At 35.7% G+C, this 9,794-nt stretch overlaps 1 long non-coding RNA gene across 1 annotated transcript in view; it reads left to right on the top strand.

Annotated features, from left to right (window-relative positions):
* The first annotated feature begins 3,420 nt into the window (after positions 1–3,420).
* LOC146433897 (uncharacterized) overlaps positions 3,421–9,794 on the top strand; it is a 353,820-nt gene continuing 347,446 nt past the window's right edge. Inside the window, exons 1-2 of the long non-coding RNA XR_014853751.1 lie at positions 3,421–3,532; positions 7,295–7,345. This is a non-coding gene — a long non-coding RNA (uncharacterized LOC146433897). The remainder of the gene's footprint in view (positions 3,533–7,294; positions 7,346–9,794) is intronic.

Below are 9,794 nucleotides of genomic sequence, written 5' to 3'. Positions count from 1 at the left end.
AACTATCACATGGTATCTTTTGTGCCTTTAAACGGAGGTTGTAGGGATCATGGTGCCCAAAGTGATATATTCACCAACAACGGTAAGGGCAAAAAGTACTGAAAAATTATGCGGAGTTTTTATTTCTACATTGGATAGACGAGAATATTAAAGGAATCATTTAGGTGTTAGGACTGTGTTTCCTACAGCACGTGTTTCACATCCATTGGAATTTGGTTGTAAGACAGTGGGTTAAGTTGTTTTAGGGCCTTTGATAAATAGATGTAGGGATCAAAAACAGTTTTGGCTATATAGAGAGCTAGATCCAGCATCTCTGAATGGCAGATTGTTGGAATTTTTCACTGTTTTCTTCAGCTTAGATGGTTGTGAGTGGCCCAGGCAGTTCTAGACAGCATAATAAGTGGTATCTCTCCCTGTAAATGGTAGGATGGGAGCCATGCTAAGACCTGTGTACTTATTCTTTACAGTTCCCTTTTTTGCCTTTGGCGATAAGTTTCTTCTTTATCAAATTGGACTCTCACAAAAACTTTGCATTGAATCTGATATCTGGTCTTACATTTGAAGCAAAGAAACAATGAGGCAGCCTCATCTTTGTTACAATACGGTAATCTGTTGACAATCTTGCAAGAGGTATGACATGAAATTTTCATTCCAAGATAAAACAGAGGAAAAGTTATTTCCAACATAACCCAATAGCAATGAAAAGTTTTATGCAGAGCAATAGTGTAAAGGAGGGAATTTTTATATGGTTGTGCTAAAATGATGAAAGCATAGCTATAGACATACACCCCACATCTTGCCACTTGAAAATTCATTAATATTATATGTTTGCTGTATGACAACATTTTGCCATTGCTCATTTATATCTTGACTATGAGTTTCTATGACTAGTTTATTCCATTTTACTGAATATGTACTTGTGAAATACAAATCCAAACTATGAATAGCCAAATAGCTAGTAAGAGAAACAATTACATTTTCTTTCTCTCTAACATGCAATTTTAATTTTCATAATTCTATAAAAACATATCCCCCACAATGCAGGCCTGCCAGGAGGCCTGAAATCTGCAGGCTATGGCCTCTTGGGCTGTTTTCCAATGACTCATTTTTAATTTTATAGAAGCATTATCTCTAGCTAGTAAATTAACAACAGCCTATAGTGCACACACACTGTCATCCATCTGCTTAAGGCTCTTGTCATTTGACACCAGTCTTGTATCTATAGACTTCATCTGGTATTCAAAAGCTATCAACCCTGCCTCCTAGATGGCCCACCTTCTGGCTCCAGGCTAGAAGAGTGACTCTCCATTTCCAAGTCTAATGAACACATAGCTAGCAGCAGTTTTTCCATTAAGGATCTAGTCTTCTTAGAAAATAGACAATGTTGGAATTACTTGGATCCAGAACTGCATGGAAAGTGTTGAAGAGTGTTCCTTAGGCAGCCTGACTTCTGTTTCTGTACTTTTTCTGTCAAGCAGAATATTCAGTGTTACCTCCTGCTTGCAGTATGTTGGACATTAGTGTTTATGCCACTGCATTTTGACAAGTGGAGCGTATTAACAGGTGAAATTCTTCATATTATCTTTCAAATTAGGAACACTGTTTCTAGGGAGTTTTAAAAAATGCATGTAATATCAAAAATCTCATCACTGGTATGAACGCCTTAAATGAGAGAAAGCCATACACAATAATATATCCAACCATTATATGGCTGGAGAGGAGCAATTATTTCACAGTTGCTAAATTTTGTTTTATTCCAAATTTGGCTGCAAAGGAGGTAATTTGTATCCTTGAAAATAGTTTCTGTGTAAACTGATGTCTTCTGTGAAGAAGTGTAAGGATTTAACAGAAAATTATGTCTCCTGGACAAACTTCAGTCATCACAGGATAGAAAAAGTTCGCAACACCTACTGCTCAATCAAGGTTAGGGAACTTATTCCAAGAGTAATTGAAGAAAAGGGGCTTATGTTCTAGACTCAAAAGGCATAATTTTTTTAGATTTTCTTTTCCAGATGGTGATAGATGTAGTTGTCATGGACAAGTGAGAAGAATTGACACGAGTCATAGGAAGTTGTAGTTAGGGATGAAACAGGTGATACCAGCATTTAAAAAAAATCCAGGAAGGCAGGGAAGGTAGTTTCTTCTTTTATTTTCCCTCTGCCAATAAGCTTGGCCATTTGTTTGTGAATTTTTGTCAGATAATCTATGCAGTGAAAAATTTATCTGCCTTGATGAGGTTTGTTTTCACTGTGTACCTCACAGAAAGCCTCTTTTTTTCATCTGTCCTGTGTCCTTCCACAGGGATGGGAGGTGCTCATGGTACTTGCAAGAATTAGAGCTATGAAAGACATATGATCAATGGCAGTAACTTTGCTTTGCTGACTGTGGCAATGCCCATACTACTTTAACACACAAGTAATTATGCTTTAACTTATGATAGACCTGGAATGAGATTCACAAATGTTCAGCTGAGGAGTGAGGCTGAGTGAGAACCTAGAGGCTTAAGAAAATCAGGCTATTCTGAACCTTGATGTGAAAACAGTGTAGTTGAATTTCTGTGGACTCCTGCTGATGACCTGTGTCATGTTTCACAAATTTAAGGTCTTAACATTCTGCTATCAGTCATTACTTTTTACTGAGTTATCTTTGAGTGAATCAGTCTTTAACTGGTATTTGTGAGACTTTTTTGCTTCCTTTTGAATAGAATATTCAAGTTGTTTTCAGGAATATGGTAACTGTTTAGCAAAAATAATGATAACTATATATTTTATTTAATAAGATTGTAATTTACATGAGCCATTTTCTTGTAATTTGTAAGAATATAAGCAACATCCTTAAAATACTTTTTAAAATGTATCTTTAAAATTCTTGTGTGTGCATCATGTATGAAACTGCCCTAGATTAAGAAACATATGATATTAAGTTTGATTATTATTTATTTATTTTCATTTCTGTTGGGTAGTGTTTTATCAAATGTTTAACTTCAGTACATAATGAGATAATTTAAAATAAAAAGCCCCTTATGCTTAGTCTTTGTAATATGTGACGACAGCATCAAATTAGAAGAGAAATGGCCGTTGATTCCTACTCTTAAAGAAAATAAGATTTGTATGTAAACAATTTAAAATAAATTGCTAATTTGCTTCCAATTATATAGTATATAAAGCATTAGTAATGGAAGCAAATTAGGCATGATTTTTATTTATACATTATCAATTGGGAAAATTGGCCCTTCACCAAATGGGCCCTTCACTCTGCAAGCATTTGCTTAATTCCTTACCTTTAGGCATCTAATTAATCCTGATGAAGTCAGGGGGACAAATTCTGTGATTGTAGTTTAGCAGCCATAACTGTCTACAGGTTTGGAGATCAAACAGAAACTTAAACTCAGCCTGCAAGGCATACAGAGAAAATGCCACAGGGTGCCAAAGCAACATGGGGATTGCAGTGCACTGTGCAACATACACTGTGAATTTGTCAGACTTGGCTTTTGGCTCTGAAGGCCAAATAGTTTTCCAATATCTTTCTCTAGGTAAGCAAGTAGGTGTTTATATCTTCATTTTACAAATGCAGGAAATAGTTTACTGAAGGCTGCAAACTCAAGAACCTGTTACTGGAGTGAAGGTTAGAACAGAGAAACTCTTGTTCCCGGTTCTGCATTCAGTTCACAGCAAAATGCCATTCTCCAAGAAAATCTGTGGAAATATGTACATAAATTATAATTATAAACATGTAGCTTATTATAAATATGTAGCAGTATATATGCACTGGTAGACAATGAGTATTAGAGGAAGAATAACTAATCCTGTCTGACGGTCTGCAAGAATCCTTATGGTGCTTTAGAAATAATAATCCATTCTGTAAAAGATTGTTATACTGGATAACTTTTCCTGCATAGCACTGCATCGCCATACAACACCTGATCTTCCATGGGATCTTTCATGTACTGTTTGTGTTACTTTACTTGTTGTCACTTGTTTTGGTAGAATGGGTTCGTCAGGGCAGATAATGGGCAGATACTGTATTCTGCTTTTCAATTTATAAATGAACAAATAATATTTCTAATTGTTAAATGTGGAATGTGGATGCAAGATAAATTCTAAATTTTTACTTTTGTGGGTCACCATTGCTTATGTAGATAATAGGATATTATGTGTATTATTATTATTAGTAGGAGTAGTAGTATTTTCATGGTATTGAAATGGTGCTGGATTTGGTTCTTTTTTAAAATAGAGACACTTAGCGGACGAGGCATTGTTGTCATGCACTGACTTTGCCACTTGGTTTTGTAAATGTCTGACAGTGCAGGATAAGAAGAGAAGGGACTCTGATGCAGAGACCACTTAGGCTGTAAACAAGGTTTAGTGGATGATATATCAGGCCCAAAGGATAAAGAGTGTGACTGAATAGCAGTGGTACTTGGTATACAAAAAACTGGAAGCAGCTTTTGGTAGTGAGACAGCTTTTTAGGTATTCCATCACAAAACACTCTAAATTAATTTCCAGAATGTTACCTTTGCGTATGTGGATTTTCCATTATTGAAAACATTTTATGGGCATTCAAGCACCTTATTGGAGAAGAGAACTTTAAAAAAACCAAGGTATCTTCAGCCCCATCTTTTATAATCAAATCTGCTTCAGTGTAGCTGGAAATTGTATCTGTAAATTTTCCTGTATAACAGTCTATGTTGATTTTTTCCCAGCTGTCTGTATATTTAAGTGCAGCAATAATCACGAGGTATATTCTCAAAAGTTTGTGAAATCTTTATTGAGATTATAAAGTACAGCACTGGATTTTAAGGACTCAATGTAAGAAGTACCTTTGCTTGTCCATTATTTTATTCGTTATTAGCCAAATTATCTTGTAGGAAAACAATACTTTAAAAATGAACCCATGGAATAGGCAGCTGTAATTTCATAACTGGCAAGGTATGTATTCAGCATTTGTGCAGTAAAATAGTCAGTAAATAATGATATTCAGTAAATAACACTGACTATCAGTGGTACCAAATTTTTAAAAAATCCCAAGAAAAAACTTGAAAATATGTGTTAATGAAAAGAATACTGTAGTAGAAATACTTTTAAAAAAGAGAATTAATAACATACTATTTCAAGGTAATCTAAAAACTTTCATTTCAACCTCTGTCCCTTTCATTCTTTGCCCAAAACTCGTGATCTGTGCAGTCTGAAATTTTTCACTCTTCAGCCTCTCACAAGCTGATGGTAAAAATCAACAGTAGCTCCTTTCTTATCCTTCATATACATTTCAGAAACACAGACATTCCAAAGCTCCTGTGACTACTGATTTTTGCCTATTTATAGGATTAGAGGCTTAGTGATACATCCATTGCATCATTTCTGAAAAGTATTCCAAAATTATATACTTGAATTGAACTACAACCCCTGAGTAAATTATATGTTTAGAGATGTAGGCCAGAGATGAAATTGTACTTTGGGTCTTAACTGTTCCTTTTCAGTAAAGAGCTCATGTGAGATTCACACAGACTTGGACGATAAATGACTTAAGATCTGTAGATTGTTGACCCATTTTCTAAGCAATGTCTTTTTTTCAACATAGACTTCCCTGTTTTTCAAGAATTTTTAGATGTTTGGACTCATGTACATAAAAATTTAAAGCTACATACAAAGTCTATATAGAGCTTATCAAGCTATTTTCTGGTTTTCTTTATCAAAAATTTGAATTAGTTTCTCTTGATTATGTTTGAAATGCTGCAGTAGTATGGTGGAGGGCATTGAAGTAGGCCTTCTCTACCTGAAGCTTTATGCTTGTTGTGGCAGAAAATTTATGCCCTTTAGTCTGTTATTTAGGATCCCTTTTTGTCCATTTCTGTGCTGGAATCTTTAATAATTTTTGTAATCTGAAATATGTAGCTGAGTAGTGAAACAAGGCTGAGAAAACACTATTTGGAAACAATGGCTGAGTGCCCGCGATTTCTATGATGTTCAGGACAATATATCTATATTTTAATCAGCTGGCTGTAAATGAAGAAGTATGCCATTGTATGATTAATGAAAAGTGCTGGGTTTAAAGTTATGGTAACATAGGTATGGTAGAGGTTTAAACTGTTCTGTGTAGCTATTCAAGACTGCTATTAACATCAGCAGAATTGCAGTGAGACTGGACTGTCTGTGCAACCCTCAGTGTAAGGAAATGTACTTTTATTCAGTGAGGGTACAATGAGATTCTGAAGTGAAGTGAGCATGATTTAACTTTAAACATCATGCCATGTTTCCTATTAACTATTAAGTTGTCATTTCCATAAACCCAAATGTTTTGATAGGAAAAACAATTGCCATAGACAGAAAAAAAGTCAGACTTTACACACATCAATTCAATAAGCAGGAGTTCTTGATGTGTTATAGGGCAGTGGCTTCCCAGCTCTTGGGACAAATTGCAGTTTGATCGACTGCCAATAAATGAGATCATACTCATATCTTTTTTATTTGTTTATTTTTAATTTGTGGGCTAAGACTGTGCTCATTAAAGTGAGGAACTCCACACTTCTTCTAGCCAAGTGTTACCATATTCTATATAATGAATTGTGTACACTTGTATCCTTTTCAGTCGTTCATCTAATTTTCCTTGGAATTGCATGAAATACTTCATTATTTAAGTATTTTTCCAATCTGTACTATTTCTATTTCTGGTGCAAACCTGAATTTGATTACACTCATATAGTAGATGCTTTGTCCTTTTTAAGTGGAAGTGAACTTGTTGCCCTTATTTTTTGCTTTGTTTTGCTTTATTTTGACAGGCAAGTGAAATGACTGACCAAGCAAATGAATTAAAGTTATTATCTGTATTTTGGGATTTATAATAACTTCAATGAATTTGAATTACTGTAGAACTTACAGCTTTATGTTGTTTTCTGGTCTTACCATAGAGTAGAACACGTTTTCATTATCTCTTTTTAGCAAAATAAGTAAATTTTTTCTTTGGTTCTTATTTGTTAATAGTGACATGGCCCTCATTTTTCTTCTTCAAATTTTGGTGGATTAATTATTGAGTTTATTAGGGAAGTACTGAAAAGATCTGTTCTGGTGGCAGATAGATACCGGTTGCTTAATGCCTTGGCCACAAGGCTAAGCAATATCAGATTGCTGAGGCCTGTGACAGTTAAAATATCCAGATCGTGTCTGTAAATGTTTTCACTTTTGAAAATGTAAACTTTTAGCATTAATGCTGCCATTACCAGAATGTTGCTGGCATTGCTCCTGTGTTAGAAGAGAATTACTGGACTTGTTCCTGACATGTAACGCTTCTTTTTTCCAGGGATGTGGGTGGAGGAACACACAGAGCTCATTGCCGAACTACTGAAGGTGGGTAAGTTCTGTTACCTTCTTTGATAATGTGGGGCTTTCGAAATATGGAAGGAGTTGATGGATAAAGCATCTGTGCAGTTCACATTACTAGAGGAATTTGTTTATTATACTTTGCACTGAGGTTGTTCCTATTCTTGTGTGCCTGGTAAACAGTTTGCTTTTTGATTGCTTTTTAGGCTTTTCAGATGACCTACATGGAACTTTTTGTTTTGATTTCTACTGACTAAGGTGTTTCTTAAGTTATTTCCTGCTTTGCCACTCCGTAAAAACATAGAAAATTCACCTTAGCTTGGAGGACTATCACAGGTGCTATGAACCATCTAACACTTCATAATAAATGCATTTCCCAGATAGAGACTAAAGAATCTGTTGAGAGTTTTGGTGTATCTTAATTCTACCTAGATGCAGAGCTAATGCTGTAGACCTGGCCTGTAACAAATGGAAAGAAAAAGGAATTACAGTGTAACCCAGGGATCATTTTTTCACCTAGTTGTACACACATTTCCCACCTTTCTGTCCTTCATCCTTTCTGGTTCTTCCACTGTGTTGAAGATGATCCTATGCCTCAAAAGCATTATTTTCCGCTTAGTGAAGTGCCACACTTCCTTCTAAACAGAGCAGGAGCTTTTGTATGGAGCTTTGGTGGACTGCCAGCTCCATTTGCTGTGTGGAGGGGGAGGAAATGCACAGAAGTACCATCCTTTTCAAGGCTTTCATTCCCTACGGAATGTATTAACAAGTCTGAAAGCAGCTGTGCTTACTCCTGCTGTAAGAATGGTAGGTCCAAAACAGTGTAACCATCCCTTCCCATGCCATGAGTTTCAGTCTAACTACCTACTTACAGTTTCTTCTTTAGACTCCATCAAGAAGGAAAGTCAAAGAGCAAATCAGAAAACTTTAGAACATTATGAGGTTAGAGAAAATCAAGTGACTGTCAACTGGATTTTCATTAGTTCTTATTTATAACAACAATGAAATTGCAAAGAATGAAGTAGAATACTTGAACACCCATGAAAGATGTTTTGTACTGCACGTACTGTTGAGTTAATGTGAAATACCTGTTTAAATCAGCTCCTTCTGTAGTTTCCTTGTCGTACTTCTTAATGTCAGCAACATCTGCAATGGAATTGCAATGTGGATCAGTGCAGATTATCACCGGTTAATAAAGAGTCAAAAGCGTGTTTTAGGTAGCACAATCTCTTCAGTTTATTTCTATGGATAATCTACTCATATGTTTTCAGTAAAAACTTACATTAAATACAAAAGGTAGGTACAGCATGATATGTGAATGACTTTATTTTTGGCATAGCATTTGTTTGTCCAAGATCAAATCCTACAGCTTGATCTCCTCTTCTGATCTGAGCTCCAAATATTCCTTGTTTATTTAGCAGCGCTGTAATGAAGGATTTGAGCTCTCATTTTGACACAGATCTTGCAAGAGAAGTGCTCTTAACTTTATGTGCATCTCTATGATCAAGAAGGAAAATATGAAATTATTCAATTCAGACGATCATTCCTTAGTCATTGTTCTCAGACTGAGTAGAGGTCATGGGGGAATCTTTCCTCTTAATAGTGCCATTTTATGTTGTCATAAAAAACCCCTCAAACTTTTAATAATTTCAACTGGAAGTTTTGGATGCACTACAGACTCATTAAGCTCATGAACTGTAGTTTTCAGAACAATCTCAAAGATATCCAGAAATGACAACAGAAGAAAAGGAAATCATATTCCCCAACCCCAGAGGCAATTCTGAAAATACAATTCTAGTTATTATTATATCTTATTATCTATACAAGGCTTCTGCCTTTACCTTTGTTACCACAAGAAATACTTTTTCTGAGAGTACAGCTTCTGAAGATGATATTTGTCCCTGATTGATTGCCTTTGAGATGGTGACACTTCTCATTTTATGGAAATATTATAGCACTTTGAACGCTGATCTCTAGAAAGGCTCTAGGGCACCAAGACCAGTGCTACAAGTTATGTAGCATTTGAATGGGGAAGAGATGGCCTGCCTCAGCCCTGCAAGTGTTCCCCACAAGGCTATTAGCTTTGGTCAGTTCTGAGTAACAGGTCAGCATTTGCTGTTCGTCCTGCAGCCATGATAGAAATAGGCCTAGCACTTTAACATTTAGTTAGCACCAGCTTTGTTTTCTCTGTGAGCCCTTGAAGTACTCTCACAGTAAGTGCAAACACTTTGGGTGAATATTGTAGAGACAAAGAGCCCGCTGGTTTCAAGGAAGTGCTTTTAGGATCAGAGTTCTTTGTTGTAATTTGTGGGCCCAGACTACCTGACAGTGAAGGGTTTAAATGAGTGTAACTTTCCCCTGGTACCAAATTATAATTAGTTTTTAGTAATATAAGAATTATAAGCAAAATCAGTATTCATTGCATCTCCAGTGGTATATATTTGTAGTTGCTGTTATCTGGTGTGTGAACAAATTATGTA

Source organism: Lichenostomus cassidix, chromosome 8 (assembly GCF_008360975.1).
Source record: "Lichenostomus cassidix isolate B80296 chromosome 8, HeHo_3.0, whole genome shotgun sequence".
In the NCBI taxonomy this organism is placed as follows: domain Eukaryota; kingdom Metazoa; phylum Chordata; class Aves; order Passeriformes; family Meliphagidae; genus Lichenostomus; species Lichenostomus cassidix.
The sequence above is the reverse complement of the archived record's forward strand: the minus strand, read 5'-3'. Positions and strand labels throughout refer to the sequence as shown.